Raw genomic sequence first — 24799 nt, forward strand, 5'->3', positions numbered from 1 at the left:
GAGGATCCATCCAGTCTCTCAATGCCTCTCCTCCAATTGGTACCAGAGTCGATTTGGACCAGTTGACATTTAGTCCAGATGCTTACCCATAGATGTCCAGGTTCTCTGTTAGTTTTGTGATGGTATGGTGGGGCTCTTGAATGAAGAGGAGCATCTCATCAGCTTATAGTGAGACCCTAAATTCCTCTCCTCTATCTCTGTCAAAGCCACAGACCCTGGTGTCAATGCAAATGAGTTCCCATGGGTTCCATTGCTAAGGCAAACAGCAAGGGTGAGAGAGGTCAACTCTAGCGAGTGCCCTCTGGGTCAGGAACTGGGTGGAGACAGCACCATTGGCTCAAACCTGGGCTAACATCCTGGTAGGGAGGACTGACACCCACCAGCAAAAGTGGGGCCCAAACCCCATTTTATAAAGTACAGAGAACAGATGGGGCCAGTGCAGCATATTGAACACCCACTCTATGTTTACCAGGAGCAGCATAGCCTTTCTCCTCAGCTCACTAAACTGGGCCAAGGCTATATGAAGTTGTTGGAGGTAGTGGCCAGTGCCCCTTCAAGACATGGAGACTTTCTGGTCTGCATGGACTACCGAGTGAATCACTGCAGCCAAATGGGTGGCTAGAACCGTGGCTAGAATCTTCACTTCCAGATTGATAAGTGATATGGGCCGATAGGACCCACAGTTCTCGGTGACTTATCAGCTTTCATGATGAACAAGTGATGGTTGCCTCCCTCAGGTCATGCCGGAGGGATCCTCCAAGAAACAACCACTCATATAGCACCATGAGGTGTTGTATTAACAAAGGTGTGAATCGTTTGTGTAGTTCGAGTGGGAACCTGTGAGGGCCTGAAGCCTTACTCAATGGCATGGCCAAGATAGCACACTGGATCTCTATAGGAAAATGGCTCTCTGTTGCAGTTACCCCCCACTTTTTGCCTGATATTGATGCTGACTTGACTGAGAAGTGTGCTGGGACCCTGCTAACCAGGTCCCAGCACCAGTGTTCTTTCACTAAAAATGACCATTGTTTCCACAATTGGCACACCCCTGGCACACAGATAAGTCCCTTATGTCAAAAAACAAACTCCACAGCTGCATAATGGCTACACTGAATACTGGGAAGTTTGGTATCAAACTTCTCAAAATATGAACCCACACTCATGCCAGTGTTGGATTTATTAAAACATGCACAGAGTGCATCTTAGAGATGTCCCCGTATTTTACCCAATCCTTCAGTGCAGGACTGACTGGTCTGTGCCAGCCTGCTTCTGAGAGACAAGTTTCTGACCCCACGGGGTGAGGGCCTTTGTGCCCTCTGAGGCCAGAAACAAAGCCTGCTCTGGGTGGAGGTGCTTCACACCTCCCTCCTGCAGGAACTGTAACACCTAGCAATGAGCCTCAAAGGCTCAGGCTTCATGTTACAATGCCCCAGGGCACTCTAGCTAGTGGAGATGCCCGCCCCCGGGACACAGCCCCCACTTTTGGCGGCAAGTCCAGGGGAGATAATGAGAAAAACAAGGAGGAGTCACCCACCAGTCAGGACAGCCCCTAAGGTGTCCTGAGCTGAGGTGACCCTTGCCTTTAGAAATCCTTCATCTTGATTTTGGAGGATTCCCCCAATAGGAATAGGGATGTGCCCCCCTCCCCTCAGGGAGGAGGCACAGGGAGGGTGTAGCCACCCTCAAGGACAGTAGCCATTGGCTACTGCCCCCCAGACCTAAACACACCCCTACATTGAATATTTAGGGGTGACCATGAACCCAGGAAATCAGATTTCTGCAACCTGAAACAAGAAGAAGGAATGCTGACCTGAAAGCCCTGCAGAGAAGACGGAAGACAACCACTGCTTTTTCCGCGGCCAGTCTCCTGACTTCAAAAACTGCACCAGCGACACATCCAACAGGGACCAGTGACATCTGAAGCCTCAGAGGACTGCCCTGAACCTAAGGACCAAGAAACTCCCATGAGCAGCGGCTCTGCTCAACAAACAGCAACAATATTGCAACTTTTCTGCAACTTTCAAAGACTTCACTCTTCCCGCCGGAAAAGTGAGACTTCACCCTCTGCACCCGACGCCCCTGGCTTGGGCTCCAGAGAACCAACACCACAGGGAGGACTCCCAGGCGACTGTGACTTTGTGAGTAGCCTGAGACGACCCCTCTGGGCACCCACAGCGACGCATGCAGCGAGAATCCAGAGGCTCCCCCTGACCGCGACTGCCTGTAACAAGGAACCCGACGCCTGGACCAAGCACTGCACCAACAACCCCCAGGACCAAAAGGAACTGAACCTAAGTGCAGGAGTGACCCCCAGATGACCCTCTGACTAGCCCAGTTGGTGGCTGGCTTGAGAAGACCCCCTGTGCCCTACCTGCACCGATAGAGTGACCCTGGGTCCCTCCATTGAATCCAATGCAAAACCCGATGCCTGCTTTGCACACTGCACCCGGCCGCCCCTGGGCTGCTGAGGGTGTGTTTTGTGTGCCTACTTGTGTCCCCCCCAGTCCTCTACAAAACCCTCCTGGTCTGCCCTCTGAAGACAAAGGTAGTTACCTATAGGCAGGCTGGAACTGGAGCACACTTGTACTCCATAGGCGCCCATGTATTTTGGGACCCTCTTTGACCTCTGCACCTGACCAGCCCTGAGCTGCTGGTGGGGTAACTTTGGGGTTGCCTTGAATCCCCAACGGTGGGCTGCCTATGCCCAGGAACTGAGACTTGTAAGTGTCTTACTTACCTGACAAACTAACCATAACCTACCTCCCTCAGAAACTGTTGATTTTTGCAGTGTCCACTTTTAAAATAGCTTATTGCCATTTTTACTAAGACTGTGTATGCTACTGCTCTAATTCAAAGTTCCTAACTTACCTGTGTGGAGTACCTTGCATTTTATGTATTTACTTCAAATCTTGAACTTGTGGTTCTAAAAATAAATTAAGAAAAGTTATTTTTCTATATAAAAACTATTGGCCTGGAGTTAAGTCTTTGAGTGCGTGTTCCTCATTTATTGCCTGTGTGTGTACAACAAATGCTTAACACTACCCTCTGATAAGCCTACTGCTCGACCACACTACCACAAAATAGAGCATTCAAATTATCTGATTTTGCCACTATCTTGCTTCTAAGGGGAGCCCTTGGACTCTGTGCACACTATCTCTTACTTTGAGATAGTATATACAGAGCCAACTTCCTACAATCTCCGTCTGTGAGTGGTTCATCAAGATCACTGGATTCTATGGCCAAGAGTGTCCTAACTGGGATGTTGGAGATGACAGGCAGATTTATTTCTGCTGCCGGTCGGGGTTCTTGAATCACATATAAGTCTTGAAAGTAGGGGGGAAAACATTGTGAGAGGCCTACCACTCCTGTTATGATTGCACCCTACGTGGATCTTAGCTTAGGAGGGTGTACTAATATAGCCATCGTCTAAACTCTCACATGTAGCCCGAACACTAAACACAGGAATAACCGTGCCAGCCCAAAAAAGAGCACTGGGTCCCCAATAAGTAGGTCTCCTGTTGGAGAACCACCAGGGGATTATGCCTCTTTAAATACGTCATTACAACCCCTCCTTTGATAATGTCATTGAGGTTGTTATTGTTCCACATGACTACTTTGCAATCCCCTATGTGACATTCTATCATTGAGTAACTCAAGGAGCTAGAGAATATCGTATGCTTCTGTTAGCAATGAACTGGTGTGGGCCATAATGGTGAGCTTGTGTAGTTGAAAATATGAACAGTTGGACACCCCTATGTAAAGCCTGGTTTTGCTGCGACTGACTTCCCCTCTTGAAGCATCTGTCACTATAGGAACACAAACATAACACCTCAGCCAAAGGTGGGCTACAGGGTGAGATTCTCTAGCCCATGAAAAATATATGAAGTTCCATTGTGACCCTACAAGGAGAAGTCAATGTGAATCCAGTAATACAGTTACTTCTACTCTTCCAGTTCCCCCCTCTTGTCTGGAGACCCCTCCGTTGAGGCAGAGCACTGCCTGTGCAGGTGGTAGGGTTTCATGTCCTCCAATCTGTGGTGGTGTTTGTCTCTTTTATCACCTAGGCAACATCTCAAGGCTGCCGTAGTTGATCTCCTCCTGGGCAAGGGGACTTCCTCCTCCCTCGGCACCCGGACTGGCCGCTTCTCCACCCAGGCCCAGTCACTGCCAGGAGTGTCGAAGAAAAGGGTCTTTTCATTATGAATAACCTTAAGTTGCACCAGAAACTGTAGAATCTAAGTAATCTGCATTGCACAGAGCTTTTCCTTGACTGCCTGGAAAGTGTGCCTCTGTCGTTGCACTTTTAGAGTGTAGTTGGGGAAAGCATTATCCTTTGTTCCTTGCAGAGCAGTTCTCCCTTCTTGCAGGCCTCTCAGAGAATTGTGTCCCTGTATGCAAAGTTAAGCACCCATGCTATAATCGGCCTGGGAGGGCCCCAGTGGGTAGCCTTGGCAGCAATTGATCCATGGGCTCTCTCCGTCATGAAAAATGTCAACAAGGAGTCCTGCTCGACCCATGAGTGGAGCCAATGCAAGATGTAGGCCATTTCTCAGGGCCCTCCAAGCTCTCTGGGACCCCCACAATACAGGTGGTGCTGCCTCTGGACCTGCCTGCAGCATCCTCCACCCTGGACTCTAAGAGGCCCATCCACTGCCAGAGCATCTTTAGTTCTGCGTAGAGGGATGTGGTAGTTTCCTCAACCTCAGACAGACTCCCCCCAGCTTCAGTGTCCCTCTCTACTGTATTGTAGAGGTCTTGACAGAGTAGGGAGAGGTCTGTGCTCAGGTCCCCTATCTTGCTCTCAAGGGATGAGCAAGAGTCCTCTATTGCCTGCAGTATTGATGTTGGGGATTCCAATGAAGGCAGGTCTGGTGTCAGGGGGCCATTTGGGCTGTTGGTTACCTTTTTGATTTTCCCTTGGACTGGGGTTGTAGTCTTAACTTTGCCAATGGTCCGGACAGCCTTTGTAATCCAGGAGGCAATCGGTGGATGATGATTTACCAGCGTTGTCCCCTGGGGCTGACCACTACGCGGACCCAAAGCATGCTGGCCACATCCCCATGGATACTAAAAGAAGTTAGGTAAGGGCAGGAGGAAGCTTCCTCCGTCACACCATCCCAAAGAAGTTTCAGGCCAAGATTCAGCACCGCCCATGCCCATTGGTACGAGAAACCAATGCACCACAAGCCAGCAGCCCCCAGAAGCTGGCCCGACAGGGACCTTCGTTGCTTCACCCGAGACACTCCTCAGGCGGCTCACTCACTGTCAGAGACTCCATGGCAGCTCACTGAAACATTCCATGCTCCTCCAGGCCCTCGTGCAGCTACATTTGGTGTTCCTACATATACAGAAGGGTACAGCGGCAGACAATTTAGCAAGATCTGATTTATGAATTCATCATAGCAGTCAAACTGGTGCTTAAGACATAGATGATGGCTCCTGAATATACCTGAAGAATTTGTGAATGTATGTTGGAAGTTGGCTCTGTATGCACTATTTCAAAGTAAGAAGTAGTATGCACAGAGTCCAAGGGTTCCCCTTAGAGGTAAGATAGTGGCAAAAAGAGATAATTCTAATGCTCTATGTTGTGGTAGTGTGGTCGAGCAGTAGGCTTATCAGAGGGTAGTGTTAAGCATTTGTTGTACACACACAGGCAATAAATGGGGAACACACACTCAAGGACAATTCCAGGCCAATAGGTTTTTATATAGAAAAATATATTTTCTTAGTTTATTTTAAGAACCACAGGTTCAAGATTTACAAACAATACTTTAAATGAAAGGTATTTCACTTAGGAACTTTGAATTAGCAAAATAGCATATACAGTTTTCACACAAATGGCAAATAGCTATTTTAAAACTAGACACAGTGCAATTTTCAACAGTTCCTGGGGGAGGTGAATGTTTGTTAGATTTGCATGTAAGTAAACCACCTACAGGGTTCAAAGTTGGGTCCAAGGTAGCCCACTGTTGGGGGTTCAGGGCAATCCCAAAGTTACCACACCAGCAGCTCAGGGCCGGTAAGGTGCAGAGGTCAAAGTGGTGCCCAAAACGCATAGGCTTCAATGGAGAAGGGGGTGCCCCGATTCCAGTCTGCCAGCAGGTAAGTACCCGTGTCTTCAGAGGGCAGACCAGGGGGATTTTGTAGGGCACTAGGGGGGACACAAGTCAGCACAAAAAGTACACCCTCAGTGGCACGGGGCGGCCGGGTGCAGTGTGCAAACAGGCGTCGGTTCGCAATAGGTTTCAAAGGGGGAACAAGGGGTCTCTTCAGCGATGCAGGCAGGCAAGGGGGGGCTCCTCGGGGTAGTCACCACCTGGGCAAGGGAGAGGGCTACCTGGGGGTCGCTCCTGCACTGGAGGTCAGATCCTTCAGGTCCTGGAGGCTGCGGGTGCAGTGTCTTTACCAGGCGTCGGGTCTTTGAAGCAGGCAGTCGTGGTCAGGGGGAGCCTCGGGTTTCCCTCTGCAGGCGTCGCTGTTGGGGGTCAGGGGGGTCAACTCTGGCTACTCACAGTCTCGTAGTCGCCGGGGAGTCCTCCCTGTATTGTTTGTTCTCCACAAGTCAAGCCGGGGGCGTCGGGTGCAGAGTGCAAAGTCTCACGCTTCCGGCGGGAAACGTGTGTTCTTTCAAAGTTGCTTCTTTGTTGCAAAGTTCCAGTCTTTGTGGAGCAGAGCCACTGTCCTCGGGAGTTCTTGGTCCTTCTAGATGCAGGGTAGTCCTCTGAGGCTTCAGAGGTTGCTGGACCCTGTGGAACGCGTCGCTGGAGCAGTGTCTTTAGAAGTGGGGAGACAGGACGGTAGAGCTGGGGCCAAAGCAGTTGGTGTCTCTGTCTTCTCTGCAGGTTTTCAGCTCAGCAGTCCTTCTTTTTCTTAGGTTGCAGGAATCTATCTTGCTGTGTTCTGGGAGCCTCTAAATACTAAATTTAGGGGGGTGTTTAGGTCTGGGGGGTTAGTAGCCAATGGCTACTAGCCCTGAGGGTGGCTACACCCTCTTTGTGCCTCCTCCATGAGGGGAAGGGGACACATCCCTAATACTATTGGGAGAATCCTCCATCTGCAAGATGGAGGATTTCTAAAAGTCAGAGTCACCTCAGCTCAGGACACCTTAGGGGCTGTCCTGACTGGCCAGTGACTCCTCCTTGTTTTTCTCACTATCTCCTCCGGCCTTGCTGCCAAAAGTGGGGCCGTGGCCGGAGGGGGCGGGCAACTCCACTAGCTGGAGTGCCCTGGGGTGCTGTAACAAAGGGGGTGAGCCTTTGGGGCTCACCACCAGGTGTTACAGTTCCTGCAGGGGGAGGTGAGAAGCACCTCCACCCAGTACAGGCTTTGTTAATAGCCACAGAGTGACAAAGGCACTCTCCCCATGTGGCCAGCAACATGTCTGGTGTGTGGCAGGCTGCTAAAACTAGTCAGCCCACACTGGTAGTCGGTTAAGGTTTCAGGGGGCATCTCTAAGATGCCCTCTGAGGTGTATTTTACAATAAAATGTACACTGGCATCAGTGTGCATTTATTGTGCTGAGAAGTTTGATACCAAACTTCACAGTTTTCAAAGTGAGTACCAAAGAGGTATGGTCTCAGCTTCTTCAGGGACCAAACCACAGCAAAGGCCTCCCTCTCAATGGCACTCCAACGCTGCTCCCTGGGGAGTAACCTCCTGCTAATGAAAGCAACAGGCTGGTCAAGGCCATCATCATTTGTTTGGGACAAAACTGCCCCTATCCCATGTTCAGAGGCATCAGTCTGCACAATGAACTGCTTGGAGTAATCTGGAGCTTTGAGAACAGGTGCTGTGCACATTGCTTGTTTCAGGGTGTCAAAGGCCTGTTGGCATTCTACAGTCCAGTTTACTTTCTTGGGCATTTTCTTGGAGGTAAGTTCTGTGAGGGGTGTCACTATAGATCCATATCCCTTCACAAACCTCCTGTAGTACCCAGTCAAGCCAAGGAATGCCCTGACTTGAGTCTGGGTTTTTGGAGCTGCCCAGTCCAGAATAGTCTGGATCTTGGGCTGGTGTGGCTGAACTTGGCCTCCACCTACAAGGTGTCCCAAGTAAACCACAGTTCCCTGCCCTATCTGACATTTGGATGCCTTGATAGAGAGGCCTGCTGCTTGCAGGGCCTTCAAAACCTTCTTCGGGTGGACCAAGTGATCCTGCCAGGTGGAGCTAAAGACAGCAATATCGTAAAGATAAGCTGCACTGAAGGACTCCAAGCCAGCAAGGACTTGATTCACCAACCTTTGGAAGGTGGCAGGGGCATTCTTTAAACCAAAGGGCATAACAGTAAACTGATAATGCCCATCAGGTGTGGAGAATGCTGTCTTTTCTTTTGCTACCGATGCCATTTTGATTTGCCAGTACCCTGCTGTCAAGTCAAAGGTACTTAAGTATTTGGCAGCACCTAGTTTGTCTATCAATTCATCTGCCCTTGGACTGGGATGGGCATCTGTCTTGGTGACAGAATTAAGTCCTCTGTAGTCCACACAATGCCTCTTCTCTCTCTTTCCATCTTTGGTGTGAGGTTTGGGGACTAAGACCACTGGGCTAGCCCAGGGGCTGTTAGAGTGCTCAATGACTCCCAATTCCAGCATCTTGTGGACTTCCACCTTGATGCTTTCCTTAACTTGGTCCGACTGTCTGAAGATTTTGTTTTTGACAGGCATGCTGTCTCCTGTGTCCACATCACGGGTACACAGGTGTGTCTGACCAGGGGTTAGGGAAAAGAGCTCAGCAAACTGTTGCAGGACCTTCCTACAGTCAGCTTGCTGTTGGCCAGAGAGGGTGTCTGAATAGATCACTCCATCTACTGAGCCATCTTTAGGGTCTGTGGAGAGGAGATCAGGGAGAGGTTCACTCTCAGCTTCCTGGCCCTCTTCTGTTACCATCAACAGATTCACATCTGCCCTGTCATGGAAGAGTTTAAGGCGGTTCACATGGATCACCCTTTTGGGGGTCCTGCTAGTGCCTAGGTCTACCAGGTAGGTGACCTGACTCTTCCTTTTTAGCACTGGGTAAGGGACACTCCATCTGTCCTGAAGTGCCCTGGGAGCCACAGGCTCCAGAACCCAGACTTTCTGCTGTGGCTGAAACTCAACCATAGCAGCCTTTTGGTCATACCAAAACGTCTGGAGTTGTTGGCTGGCCTCAAGGTTTTTGCTTGCCTTTTCCATATACTCTGCCATCCTTGAACGTAGGCCTAGCACATAGTCCACTATATCTTGTTTAGGCTCATGAAGAGGTCTCTCCCAGCCTTCTTTTACAAGAGCTAGTGGTCCCCTTACAGGATGGTCAAACAGAAGTTCAAAGGGGGAAAACCCTACTCCCTTCTGAGGCACCTCTCTGTAGGCGAAAAGCAGACATGGCAAGAGGACATCCCATCTCCTTTTGAGTTTTTCAGGGAGCCCCATGATCATGCCTTTCAATGTCTTGTTAAATCTTTCTACAAGACCATTGATTTGTGGATGGTATGGTATGGTGAATTTGTAAGTCACCCCACACTCATTCCACATGTGTTTCAGGTATGCTGACATAAAGTTGGTACCTCTGTCAGACACCACCTCCTTAGGAAATCCCACTCTGGTAAAAATACCAATGAGTGTTTTGGCTACTGCAGGGGCAGTAGTTGACCTGAGGGGAATTGCTTCAGGGTATCTAGTAGCATGATCCACTACTACTAGCATGTATTGGTTCCCTGAGGCTGTGGGAGGTTCTAGTGGACCCACTATGTCCACACCCACTCTTTCAAAGGGGACCACTGGAAGTGGAATGAGGGGGGCCTTTGGGTGTCCATCTGTCTTACCACTGGCTTGACAGGTGGCACAGGAGACACAAAACTCCTTGACCTTCTGGGACATGTGGGGCCAATAGAAGTGGTTGACTAATCTCTGCCACGTCTTGGTCTGTCCCAAATGCCCAGCAAGAGGAATGTCATGAGCTAAGTTCAGAATGAACTCCCTAAACTCCTGAGGCACTACCACTCTCCAAGTGGCACCAGGTTTGGGATCTCTTGCCTCAGTGTAAAGGAGTCCATCTTCCCAATAGACTCTATGTGTTCCTGTTATTTTTCCTTTGGACTCTTCAGCAGCTTGCTGCCTAAGGCCTTCAAGAGAGGGACAGGTTTCTTGCCCATTACACAACTGTTTCCTTGAGGGTCCCCCTGGGCCTAGGAGCTCAACCTGATAAGGTTCTAACTCCATGGGTTCAGTTCCCTCAGAGGGCAGAACTTCTTCCTGGGAAGAGAGGTTCTCTTTTTCTTGTTGTGTTGAAACTGGTTCCCCAGTTTTCTTTCCGTTTCTCTTGGAGGGTTGGGCCCTTTCCCAGGCTTCAATACCACTTTTTCACCCTGAGCCTTGCACTGTGCCCTTGTCTTGACACACACAAGTTCGGGCATACCCAGCATGGCTGCATGGGTTTTGAGTTCTACCTCAGCCCATGCTGTGGACTCCAGGTCATTTCCAAGCAAACAGTCTTCAGGGATATTTGAGGAGACCACCACCTGTTTCAGGCCATTGACCCCTCCCCACTCTAAAGTTACCATAGCCATGGGATGTACTTTAGTCTGATTGTCAGCGTTGGTGACTGGATAAGTTTGTCCAGCCAGGTATTGACCAGGGGAAACCAGTTTGTCTGTCACCATTGTGACACTGGCACCTGTATCCCTCAGGCCTTCTACACTTGTCCCATTAATTAAGAGTTGCTGCCTGTATTTTTGCATATTAGGGGGCCAGGCAGCCAGTGTGGCTAAATCCACCCCACCCTCAGAGACTAATGTAGCTTCAGTGTGGACCCTGATTTGCTCTGGGCATACTGTTGATCCCACTTGGAGACTGGCCATTCCAGTGTTAGCTGGAGTAGAGTTAGAAGTGGAACCTTTCTTGGGACAGGCCTTGTCTCCAGTTTGGTGTCCTTGCTGATTACAGCTACGACACCAGGCCTTTTTGGGATCAAAGTTTTTACCCTTGTACCCAAAATTGGATTGTGAAGAGGCTCTGGACTCTCCCTCCTGAGCAGGTTTTTGGGGCCCTATAGAAGACTCTTTACTTTTCCCTTTGGATGTTTCAACACTCTTCCCCTAGGGAGTCTTTGTGACCCCTTTCTTTTGGTCCCCCCCTGTGGAAGTCTTGGTCACCTAGTCTTGACCCAATGGTCTGCCTTATTTCCCAATTCTTGGGGAGAAATTGGTCCTAGGTCTACCAGATGCTGATGCAGTTTATCATTGAAACTATTACTTAACAGGTGTTCTTTCACAAATAAATTGTACAGCCCATCATAATCATTTACACCACTGCCTTGAATCCAACCATCCAGTGTTTTTACTGAGTATCAACAAAATCAACCCAGGTCTGGCTCGAGGATTTTTGAGCTCTCCTGAACCTAATTCTATACTCCTCAGTGGAGAATCCAATGCCCTCAATCAGGGTAGCCTTCATGAGGTCATAGGATTCTGCATCTTTTCCAGAGAGTGTGAGGAGTCTATCCCTACACTTTCCAGTGAACATTTCCCAAAGGAGAGCACCCCAGTGAGATCTGTTTACTTCTCTGGTTGCACAAGCCCTCTCAAAGGCTGTGAACCATTTGGTGATGTCATCACCATCTTCATATTTAGTTACAATCCCTTTTGGGATTTTCAACATGTCAGGAGAATCTTTGACCCTATTTATGTTGCTGCCACCATGGATGGGACCAAAACCCATCTCTTGTCTTTCCCTTTCTATGGCTAGGAGCTGTCTCTCTAAAGCCAATCTTTTGTCCATCCTCGCTAACAGTAGGTCATCTTCCTTGAGGTTGTCCTCAATGCTTCCAGAGTTGCTGGACTCTCCTGTGAGAGAAGCAGCATCTCTGACTATCACATTTGGAGTCAGGGTTTGAGGGACCCTGTTCTCCCTAACTAGGAGTGGGGGTGGGAGATCCTCCACTTCACTAGCTTCTTCCTCTGGGAGGGCATCCTCAGAGGGGTTGTTTTTAGAAAACTCTGCCAAAAGCTCCTGGAGCTGTGCTTTGGTAGGATTTGAGCCAGTTTTAATCTTTTTGGTTTTGCAGAGAGACCTTAACTCTGACATCCTAAGATACAGGTAAGGGGTGACGTTGAGTTCCATCACATTCTCTTCTGCATTAGACATTATGGGGGTCATTCTGACCCCGCCTGGAGGGAACCGCCAGAATACCGCTGCGCGGTCAAAAGACCACCGCGGGTATTCTGGGTTTCCCACTGGGCTGGCGGGCGACCCCCAAAAGGCCGCCCGCCAGCCCAGTGGGAAACACCCCTCCATGAGGATGCCGGCTCCGAATGGAGCCGGCGGAGTGGAGGATGTGCGACGGGTGCAGTAGCACCCATCGCGAATTTCAGTGTCTGCTGAGCAGACACTGAAATTCAAAGTGGGGCCCTCTTACGGGGACCCCTGCAGTGCCCATGCCATTGGCATGGGCACTGCAGGGGCCCCCAGGGGCCCCACGCACCCCTCACCGCCATCCTGTTCCTGGCGGGCGGAACCGCCAGGAACAGGATGGCGGTGAGGGGGTCGGAATCCCCATGGCGGCGCAGCCATGGCGGATTCCCATGGGCAGCGGAAAGTCGGCGGTACACCGCCGACTTTCCGTTTCTGGCCGCGGCTGTACCGCCGCGGTCAGAATGCCCGGCAGAGCACCGCCAGCCTGTTGGCGGTGCTACCGCCGACCCCGGCCCCGGCGGTCCTTGACCGCCGGGGTCAGAATGACCCCCTATGTTTCTAAAAGTTGGAATACTTTTTAAGAATCTAAAACTATCTCTAGAACTTAATTTAAACTTTTACAAAACTTGTAAACTCTAAAAGAAATGCTAACAGGGACTAACACAAGGCCCTAGCAGGACTTTTAAAAATTTAGAAAAATAGCTCAAATTTCAAAAATCAGTTTCTAATGGCAATTTTTGGAATTTAGTCATGTGATCAGGTATTGGCTGAGTAGTACAGCAAATGCAAAGTCTTGTATCCCATCGCTGCCACCAATGTAGGAAGTTGGCTCTGTATGCACTATTTCAAAGTAAGAAGTAGCATGCACAGAGTCCAAGAGTTCCCCTTAGAGGTAAGATAGTGGCAAAAAGAGATAATTCTAATGCTCTATGTTGTGGTAGTGTGGTTGAGCAGTAGGCTTATCAGAGGGTAGTGTTAAGTATTTGTTGTACACACACAGGCAATAAATGGGGAACACACACTCAAGGACAATTCCAGGCCAACAGGTTTTTATATAGAAAAATAACTTTTCTTAGTTTATTTTAAGAACCACAGGTTCAAGATTTACAAACAATACTTTAAATGAAAGGTATTTCACTTAGGAACTTTAGGAACTTTGAATTAGCAAAATAGCATATACAGTTTTCACACAAATGGCAAATAGCTATTTTAAAACTAGACACTGCAATTTTCAACAGTTCCTGGGGGAGGTAAGTGTTTGTTAGATTTGCAGGTAAGTAAACCACCTACAGGGTTCAAAGTTGGGTCCAAGGTAGCCCACCGTTGGGGGTTCAGGGCAACCCCAAAGTTACCACACCAGCAGCTCAGGGCCGGTCAGGTGCAGAGGTCAAAGTGGTGCCCAAAATGCATAGGCTTCAATGGAGAAGGGGGTGCCCCGGTTCCAGTCTGCCAGCAGGTAAGTACCCACGTCTTCGGAGGGCAGACCAGGGGGGTTTTGTAGGGCACTGGGGGTGACACAAGTCAGCACAAAAAGTACACCCTCAGCGGCACGGGGACGGCCGGGTGCAGTGTTCCAACAGGGGTCGGGTTCGCAATAGGTTTCAATGGGAGACCAAGGGGTCTCTTCAGCGATGCAGGCAGGCAAGGGGGGGGCTCCTCGGGGTATCCACCACCTGGGCACGGGAGAGGGCCACCTGGGGGTCGCTCCTGCACTGGAGGTCGGATCCTTCAGGTCCTGGAGGCAGCGGGTGCAGTGTCTGTACCAGGCGTCGGGTCTTTGAAGCAGGCAGTCGCGGTCAGGGGGAGCCTCGGGATTCCCTCTGCAGGCGTCACTGTGGGGGCTCAAGGGGGTCAACTCTGGCTACTCACAGTCTCGTAGTCGCCGGGGAGTCCTCCCTGTAGTGTTTGTTCTCCACAAGTCGAGCCGGGGGCGTCGGGTGCAGAGTGCAAAGTCTCACGCTTCCGGCGGGAAACGTGTGTTCTTTCAAAGTTGCTTCTTTGTTGCAAAGTTGCAGTCTTTGTGGAGCAGAGCCGCTGTCCTCGGGAGTTCTTGGTCCTTCTAGATGCAGGGTAGTCCTCTGAGGCTTCAGAGGTCGCTGGACCCTGTGGAAAGCGTCGCTGGAGCAGTGTCTTTAGAAGTGGGGAGACAGGCCGGTAGAGCTGGGGCCAAAGCAGTTGGTGTCTCCGTCTTCTCTGCAGGTTTTCAGCTCAGCAGTCCTTCTTCTTCTTAGGTTGCAGGAATCTATCTTGTTGTGTTCTGGGAGCCCCTAAATACTCAATTTAGGGGTGTGTTTAGGTCTGGGGGGTTAGTAGCCAATGGCTACTAGCCCTAAGGGTGGCTACACCCTCTTTGTGCCTCCTCCCTGAGGGGGGGGGGCACATCCCTAATCCTATTGGGGGAATCCTCCATCTGCAAGATGGAGGATTTCTAAAAGTCAGAGTCACCTCAGCTCAGGACACCTTAGGGGCTGTCCTGACTGGCCAGTGACTCCTCCTTGTTTTTCTCATTATCTCCTCCGGCCTTGACGCCAAAAGTGGGGCCGTGGCCGGAGGGGGCGGGCAACTCCACTAGCTGGAGTGCCCTGGGGTGCTGTAACAAAGAGGGTGAGCCTTTGAGGCTCACCGCCAGGTGTTACAGTTCAAGCAGGGGGAGGTGAGAAGCACCTCCACCCAGTAAAGGCTTTGTTACTAGCCACCGAGTGACAAAGGCACTCTCCCCATGTGGCCAGCAACATGTCTGGTGTGTGGCAGGCTGCTAAAACTAGTCAGCCCACACTGGTAGTCGGTTAAGGTTTCAGGGGGCATCTCTAAGATGCCCTCTGGGGTGTATTTTACAATAAAATGTACACTGGCATCAGTGTGCATTTATTGTGCTGAGAAGTTTGATACCAAACTTCACAGTTTTCAGTGTAGCCATTATGGTGCTGTGGAGTTTGTGTATGACAGACTCCCAGACCATATACTCTTATGGCTACCCTGCACTTACAATGTCTAAGGTTTTGCTTAGACACTGTAGGGGCATAGTGCTCATGCACTTATGCCCTCACCTATGGTATAGTGCACTCTGCCTTAGGGCTGTAAGGCCTGCTAGAGGGGTGACTTATCTATACCTGTAGGCAGTGTGAGGTTGGTATGGCACCCTGAGGGGAGCGCCATGTCGACTTAGTCTTTTTATCCCCACTATCACACACAAGCTGGCAAGCAGTGTGTCTGTGCTGAGTGAGGGCTGCAGCCCTTAGAGACCTTCCCTGGCATCAGGGCCCTTGGTACCAGGGGTACCAGTTACAAGGGACTTACCTGGATGCCAGGGAGTGCCAATTGTGGAAACAAAGGTACAGGTTAGGGAAAGAACACTGGTGCTGGGGTCTGGTTAGCAGGCCTCAGCACACTTTCAAATCATAACTTGGCATCAGCAAAGGCAAAAAGTCAGGGGGTAACCATGCCAAGGAGGCATTTCCTTACAATGTATATATGCATATTTCCTTAAATAAAATGAATAAACCCTGAAGACTTTACATGCCACTGCTTTTTGTCCAATTGATTTGGAAATGTTTGTTGTGGAATGTGTCATTTGTCACTATTTCTTTTAAATATTGTGGCAGAGAATCTTCAAATCCTCCCCGTTAAGGGTTGGTTTACTGATAGTGAAAGGAAGATTGAATCCGAGTCTGGGAGCATAACCTGAGAAGGACAGCCAGCGTGATTTTTTCATTGTTATTCAGCAAAGTTAGGGTAGGCTACTGTTATCTTTTAGTGTGTTCCGTGAGAGAATGTTGACTGTTGATGGTCTACTGGATGTATGCAAGGATTTACTTAGAGCTATTCAAGGGCTGGTTGGAGCTATGTGAGTTCTCTGTGGGTCTCAGTTGTGGATAGTGAGTAGTTTCGGGAGTATATTGTGATAGCTCTTGGAGGGTTGTATTGGGCCTGTTGAAGGTATGTAAGTGTTATTGTTTGGATCCATTAGGGCCTTGTTAAATTATGTAGAGGACCTATTTGTATTTTGTGATGGTTTTGTGTTGTATTGGAGAATAGAAGAGGCATTTGCTCAGGCTCTATCCAGGGATGTTTGATGGTCTTCTGGACATTAAGGCCCATATTTATACTTTTTGACGCAAAACTGCGCCAACGCAGTTTTGCGTCAAAAAAATTAGCGCCGGCTAACGCCATTCTGAAGCGCCATGCGGGCGCCGTATTTATTGAATGACGTTAGCCGGCGTTAGCCGCCGGCGCTGTCTGGTGTGCGTTAAAAAAAACAACGTACACCAGGCAGCGCCGGCGTAGGGGGAAAATGGCGTATGGGCGTCCAGAAATGGTGCAAGTCAGGCTGAGGCAAAAAATTCGCCACAACCCGATTTGCGCCATTTTTTTACGACGCCCATCCCCCATTGAAATGACTCCTGTCTTAGCAAAGACAGGAGTCATGCCCCCTTGCCCAATGGCCATGCCCAGGGGACTTCTGTCCCCTGGGCATGGTCATTGGGCATAGTGGCATGTAGGGGGGCACAAATCAGGCCCCCCTATGCCACAAAAAAAAAGAAAAAATACTTACCTGGACTTACCTTAATGTCCCTGGGGTGGGTCCCTCCATCCTTGGGTGTCCTCCTGGGGTGGGCAAGGGTGGCAGGGGGTGTCCCTGGGGGCTTGGGAGGGCGCCTCTGGGCTCATTCTGAGCCCACAGGTCCCTTAACGCCTGCCCTGACCCAGGCGCTAAAATCCGGCGCAAATGCAGGTTTTTTAGTCATTTTTGCCTGGGAGTATAAATACGACGCATATGCATCGCAGTAATTTTTTAAGACGGGAACGCCTACCTTGCATATCATTAACTCAAGGAAGGTGTTCACGCAAAAAAATGACGCAAACTCCATGAACTTTGGCGCTAGACGCGTCTAATGCCAAAGTATAAATATGGAGTTAGTTTTGCGTCGAATTTGCGTAGAAAAAAACGACGCAAATTCGGCGCAAACGGAGTATAAATATGCCCCTAAGTTAGAGTCTCTGCTGCTTTCAATTCAAAATAAGCTTTATTTGGTTTTTTAACAAACCATAAAATCATCATCTTAAAAACAATTCCCATACAAGTACCCAGGCAAGAAGTAATGTGCAAAACAGTGCAGATAAGAGCCTAAAGATTTTAGGAACATTTTAAAAAACATGAATAAAAATGTGTACACACAAAATGTGCTAAATACAGATAAGCAAAACAAATCTAGGTAAAATCATTCCTAAATATGACAAGTTAGTGTTCATAGCTGTTAGACTGGGCATCCTTGGCTTGGTCTCACCTAACTTTTTGCCTCTGTTCCCCAGGTTGTTGATGTGTGCTGGACTCTGTTTTTGCTGTTTTTGTTACTCTGGGTACTTTACCACTGCTATCCAGTGCTAAAGTGCAATTGCTCCTATATAAAATGTGTATGTAATTGGATTTCCATGATTGGTATATTTGATTTACTGGTAAGTACCCAGTACAGTGCACTAGAGGTACCCAGGGGCTGTAAATAAAATGCTACTAGTGGGCCTGCAGCGCTGGTTGTGCCACCCACATTAGTAGCTCTGTAAACATGGCTCAGACCTGCCACTGCAGTGCCTGTTTGTGCAGTTTTAAGCTGCCAATTCGACTTGGCAAGTGTACCCACTTGCCAGGCCTAATCCTTCCCTTTTGTTACACGTAAGACACCCCTAATGTAGGCCCTAGGCAGCCCAATGGGCAGGGTGCAGTGTATGTTTAAGGTTGGACATATACTAATGTGTTGTATATGTCCTAACAGTGGAATACTGCCAGATTCGTTTTTCACTATTGCACGGCCTATCCCTCTCATAGGTTAACATGGGGGTTGCCTTTAAATATGATTAAACCATAGATTCCCTTTGGGAGCGGATAGACATGTGCAGTTTGGGGTCTCTGAGCTCACAATTTAAAAATACATCTTTTAGTAAAGTTGATTTTAAGATAGTGTGTTTGAAAATGCCACTTTTAAAAAGTGAGTCTTTTCTTGCTTATACCATTCTGTGACTCTGCCTGTTTGTGAATTCCCTGTCTGGGTCAGTTTGACAGTTCGGCTGTGTGTACCTCTCTCTAGACAGTGACACAAAGGGAGCTGGGGTGTAGCCTGCATAACCTGATGAGCCATCTGTGCTAGGAGGGAGGGGAGGAGTGGTCACTTACACCTAAAACGGCTGTGCCTGCCCTCACACAATGCAGTCTCCAACCCCCTGGTGTGTGTCTGGGGATGGCCTGGGCAAGGCAGGATTTCACAGACAAGAGAGACTTTCCTTTGATGTAAGCCTACTTCAAAGGCCAAAATGAGTATAAGAAGGGCACCCAAAACCACTGACTTTAGATCAATTCTGGACATCAAAAGGAACCTCTGCCTGGGGAAGAGCTGAAGGAGAAGTACTGCCCTGCCTGTGACTGTGCTTTGTGGAGCTATCCTGCAGTTGCTACTCCTGCCTGGTGAAAGGGGACAAGACTGGACTTGGTTGTGCATTCCTGCTTGTGAAGAAATCTCCAAGGGCTTGTCTCCTGTTGTTGAAGTCTCAGGGCAATCAAAGACTTGCCCTGCCAGCACCTGGACTCTCTGCTGAGACTCCTGCACTGCTAAGTGGTGCCCTATCCAGTTCCTGGGGCCATGACAGATGAAGCTGGCAGACTTGTGTATGTTGGATTTTTGTTGTTTTGGTCTTGTTTTGTTTAGATAAATATTTACTTTTCTTTCTAAACCTGTATTGTGTCATTTTTGTCAAAGCCCAGCTCACCTGAGTTCTTGTTCAGTTCTGATGGAGGTTGAAGACAATCCGACCCCACCCTGAAACTGCTTGTTCCAGCAAACTAGTTCTTAAAACAGTGCACTAAGAACAGAAGCTCAAGGGAAGGGGGGAAGTGGATAAAATAAAAAAGAGAGACAACACCGTTCTTGCATTTCCACTGTTGAAGTGCTGCACAAATCTGCGGCCCTTTCTGACTTCTGTAGAAACTGGTGCCTAATGAAACATAAACAAAGAACAGATAAGTGCAACCTATTCCTAAATGGGTTCCTGACTATCCCTTTATTTATTAGAAATTCTCTTCTAAAAGTACCTCTTGGATCCTGGTCTCTAGTTTCCAGGTTTGGAATGTGTTACTGCTCTGGGATGTGAATTCTATTACTGTAAAGCTTCTAAAACATTAAACAAATACCGTTATCAGAATTACCAATATCAAACATTCATCATAATATAACTAAAGCCTAAATTCCCAATAGCAGACTCACTTTTCCCATATTTCCAGAATCTTTTATAAAACAAATACTGTACTTTTACATCAAAATACAGCATGTAATTTGTGCAAGTCCTTGATTTACTGTTTGCCTTGCTGTTAATGGTTTCCACTGTTCGATTCTTAAAAGTTCCATGAGAAAAAACAATGTTTGCTTCACAAAGTTCTGCAAAATATTCTTGTAACAAAGAGTTTGAATCACAATGTTCGTGGAAGGTATTTCGTTTCAAATTGTCTATACACGAATCCAGAAATTGTTGTCAAAGTTCTTTCAGGTAATAAAAGGTTTTGCACTTACTTGTTGCTGGCAAGAGATACTGATCAGTCTAACCTTGTCTTCTTTCTCTTTTGCAGGTTACTCATAGGAGAGAGGCTGAAGCAAGGAGGAACTGGAAACCGGAAGAAGGAAGAGCCAGAAGCTGCGCCCATTGAAGTCAATGAAAGTCTGTAAAGAGCAGGAGTGCCAGCGCCGAGGGATCTGTTCTCAGGTAAGCGGGAGGTAGACGAGCACAAGCACTGGGTGAGGCTCGGGGGATGCCTTTTATAGACAGGGCTGGGTGTGGTTTGAAGGGCTGGGTGTGGTCCTCACATGCTGCACATGTTCTTGGAAGGTGTGCAGAGCTGGGTGTGGTTTGAAGAGCTGGGTGTGGTCTTCACATGCTGCACATGTTCTTGAAAGGTGTGCAGAGTTTCAGTTATTATACAAATGAGTTGGATTAACACATGGCCTAGGGAGGAGTATTTTAAAGAAGCCTTGGTAAAAGCAAGGCCCAATGTGTAAACAAAATAGCACATTAAACAACATACACAGAAGCCTAGGGGGGGGAGGTGAGATAACAAGAAAGTCTTTCAATAGTAAGTTTAAAAGGGAGCTATTACAGAACCCACTAGTGCAGTGAGAGGGGACATGCTCTTTGCTGTGTACAAACCCTAACAGTTGCCCCCCTCAAAGGCCCTCCTACAGGACGGGGTTTTCCTGGATTTTTGAAATAAAACCGTCTAATCAGCTGTGGGGCATGTATATATGATGCTGGTTCCCATGAATTCTCAGATTCATCATATCCTTTCCATTCTACTAAATAAAACAGACGTCCACTAATTCTTTTTGAGTCTTTTATGCTTTTCACTTCATATTCCAGATTTCCCTTAATTGGTATGGGTGGAGGTGGTGGTTCAGGTCGGGTTTTTGAGTTGTACGGCTTAAGCAAGGACACATGGAATGTAGTATGTACTGGATATTCTTTTGGTAAATCTAATTTTACTGTTGCCGGGTTTACTATGGCAGTTATACTAAAGGGTCCAATGAAACGTGGTTGCAGCTTTCGGGATCCCTCTATGTTTAGGTTCTTTGTGGAGAGCCATACCTTGTCACCAATTTTATACATTGGGGCCTCAGACCTGTGTTTGTCTGCTTGTCTTTTCATGCTTTCCTTGTACTTTAATAAATGTTTCCTGGCTTTGTCTTGTATGTCACCTAACCTCGTTAGTCTATCCGTTACTGTAGGCAACAGGGAATCTTCTAACAAAATGGGTATAGCTCTTGGATGATACCCCTGCAAGAAATAGAATGGTGAGCAAAGTAGAGCTGAATGCTCAGTATTATTATAAACAAACTCTGCTACAGGGAGAGCTTCCAACCATTCACTAGAATAATCAGCCAATAAACAACGTAGCGTTTGAAGTAAGGTTTGGTTCAGTCGTTCAGTCTGTCCATCTGTCTCTGGGTGGAAAGCAGTGGATAAGGCCACATCTATTTTCAGTTTTTTCACATAATTTTTTCCAAAATCTGAAGTTGAACTGGCTCCCTCGGTCTGACACCACTTTGCTTGGCAAACCATGTAAACGCACAATTTCCCTTATAAAAATATCGGCAAATTCTGCCGCCGTGGGTAATTTCCGTAATGGTACAAAATGTGCCATTTTAGATAAAAAATCCACTATAACCAACACTGTTGTGAAGGATTTTACAGGTGGTAAACCTACAATAAAGTCTACGCTCACAGTGTGCCAAGGTTGTTTGGGTGTTGGCATTGGTATTAACAAGCCGTCAGGAGCCTTATGAGAAGATTTATGTCTTGCACAAATTGGACAGGTAGTGACAAATTGCTTAATGTCCTTTCTTATAGTGTCCCACCAAAAGTGTTTTTGCACATTTTCCAGGGTTTTTACCCAACCAGGATGACCTGCCAACGGTGAGGCGTGATGCCAAATTATCACCTGTGTTTGTAATTCAGAGGTGGGCACTAACAGCATGTTGTCGTGATACAATAAACCTCGTTGTATTGTGTTTTGGAAATCCTTTAACCAATCCTGAGGTGCTATTTGCATGTGTGCATTATATAGATCTGTGATGAAATCCTTCTGTTGTACTGGTGCCAACAACTTTTGGGGAGGAATAATGGGTTCTCCTATTTTATCTTGTTTCATGTCTGAGGTATGTCCGTATCTAGATAACACATCAGATTGAATTTGTTGTGCACCTGGTCTATAGGTTATAACAAAGTCAAATGTGCTAAAAAAAATTAACCAGCGCATCTGACGTGGTGTTAGTGCTTTAAGTGATCCAAAAAACTGTAGGTTCTTATGGTCAGAAAAGATTGTAACTGGGTACTTGGCTCCCATTAAATGGTGCCTCCATTCTGAAAAGGCTACTTTGATAGCTAGTAGTTCCCTTTCAGCCACAGTGTAATTTTGTTCAGCTGGCAATAACTTTTTAGAATAGAAGGCTATAGGATGTAACTGGCCATCTACTGCATCTCGTTGAGAGAGAACTCCTCCTAAAGCTACTTGTGAAGCATCCGCTTCAACAAAAAAGGGCAAGTCAGGATCAGGATGTTTCAGAATTGGGGCTGAAGTGAACTTATGTTTTAGGAGTTGAAAGGCGTGTGCCGCCTCATCAGTCCAAAGAAATCGTTGCCCTTTCCGCAACAAGGTAGTTATTGGGGCCGCAATGACTGCAAAATGTGCAATAAACCTCCTATAAAAATTGGCGAAACCCAGACATTTCTGAATATCTTTTACAGAGGATGGTTCTGGCCAATCAGCAACAGCACTGATTTTCTTTACATCCATAGTTATTCCTTGAGGTGACAGGCAGTATCCTAAAAAGTCCACCTTGTTGACATTAAAAGTACACTTTTCTAACTTAGCAAAAAGATGATTTTCTTTTAACTTTGATAATACTGCACGAACATGTTGGGTATGTTCTTCTGAGTTCTTAGAGTAAATGAGGATGTCGTCTATGTATACTATGACACAAACGTCCAGGAATTTGTGTAGGACCTCATTTATAAAGAACTGAAAGGCCGCATGGGCATTACATAACCCAAAGGGCATTACTGTGTACTCAAATAAACCAAACTTTGTCTTGAAAGCTGTCTTCCACTCATCCCCCTCTTTTACTCGGACCAGGTGGTAAGCTCCCCGCAGATCTAGTTTAGTGTATACAGTAGAATGTCTTAATTGATCCAACAACACAGGTATTAGAGGAAGAGGATATTTATTCTTTATTGTAGCCTTATTTAGTCCTCTATAATCGATAGACGCGCGCAGGGATTTATCCGGCTTCGGGATAAAAAAGAGTGGAGATGACACCGGAGATGTGGAATGACGGATGAACCCAGACTGTAGTAGGTCATCTAGGTAGGTTCTTAAGTATTTGGTTTCTTCGTCAGTCAAAGCATATACTCTGTTATTAGGTAAAGGGGCCCCTGGGATAAGATCTATACGGCAGTCATAAGACCGATGTGGGGGCAGCACACTAGCCTTTACTGGATCAAAGACGTCTTTAAAATCAGAATATTCAGGAGGGAGACTTGGTTCATCTTGTGTAACACTAGCACAGTGTAATACTGTGCTCTGTTCTGTACCTGTTTCTTGATAGCAATTGGTTCTACAGAAAGAGGAATCCAAAGTAACAGTTCTATTCACCCAATCAATTTTTGGGTTATGAGTTGTTAACCAGGGTACCCCGAGAATCAAACCAAAATTAGGAGTATCTATCAGATCAAAGCTAATCACCTCTGTGTGCCCATTCTGACAGACCATAACAAGTGGACTTGTTTGTTTTGTGATTAATCCAGAGGTCAATTCTGACCCATCCACTGCACATACTGCTTCTGGACAAGGCTTTAGGCACATAGGAAGTCCTAAGATTTCAGCTAACTTATTATCCACAAAATTTCCTGTCGCGCCTGAGTCCAGTAGGACAGGGAGAGAATGCCTCACTTGGGTAGTAACAATTAAAACGACCTGAATTATGAAATGTCTAGGTATGTGCGGTACCCTGAAGGCTGCAGCATTAGAGGTTTGATTAAGATGTTTTCTCGAACAAGTAACCTCTCCCCTTGTCGAGCTTAATCGTTTCCCGATTCAGTTGAGGAGGTGGAGGAAACAGCACCCTTTCGTGGAGTTTTAGGCTTTACTGGACATTCTCTGGCAAAGTGACCTGCCCTGCCACAATATAAACATAATTGAAATTTTCTCCTTCTTTCTTTTTCCTCTGATGTGAGTGGACCTCTGAGTGTCCCTATTTGCATAGGCTCTGGTTCAGGGAGTTTATTATCTGTGTCTTTCTTCTCGTGTCTAATAAAAGATAACCGTGATTCCAGTTTGTATTTATCTCCCTTTCTTTCTCCTAGTCTATGTTCTAATTTCACAACTAAATCTACAAAGTCCGAATAGTCTTTTGGCAAATCAACGATATGAGCCAGCGCGTCTTTTAACTCGTCTCTCAAACCTTTATAAAAAAGGGAGACACGCTTTTCTTCTGGCCACTGTGTCTCGGTGAGTAAACGATTAAAACTAGTGAGATAGGTCAATAAATCCTTGTTGCCTTGTTTAAGATTTAAAAGCTCATTATCACTTGCCTGCATGAAAGTGTGTTTTGCAAAAAGGCTGTTCATGGTACGTTTAAATTGATTCCAATTATGGAGGATGGGATCATCTCTCTCCACGAAAGGAATTGACCAATTGGCTGCTGTGCCACCCAAATAAGACAAGACGAATGCCACTTTCGTATCATCAGTAGGGAACTGTTGTGGCTTACAAATGAAGTGTAATTGACATTGATTGATAAAAACATGAAATTTGTTACTATCTCCATGAAAACGTTCAGGTGCTGCTAAGGGCACAACATTAGGAACATTAACAGTAACCTCAACTGGGGAAGGCAAAGTTGTATGTTTTGATGGCGCCCCTGTCTCTGAGGAGGTTTTAAACAAAGGCGTAGAAGCTGTGTTCCACTGAGATCCCCTAAATTTATACCTGCTTAAATCCTGTTTTAAAGAGGTATTCTCCATCTTTAATCTCTCTATTTCCTCTTGCATATGTTGCAAGATGCCAGACACTGATTCATTCTGAGCCAAGTCCTCATTTA

This window comes from Pleurodeles waltl, chromosome 12 (assembly GCF_031143425.1).
Source record: "Pleurodeles waltl isolate 20211129_DDA chromosome 12, aPleWal1.hap1.20221129, whole genome shotgun sequence".
NCBI lineage: Eukaryota > Metazoa > Chordata > Amphibia > Caudata > Salamandridae > Pleurodeles > Pleurodeles waltl.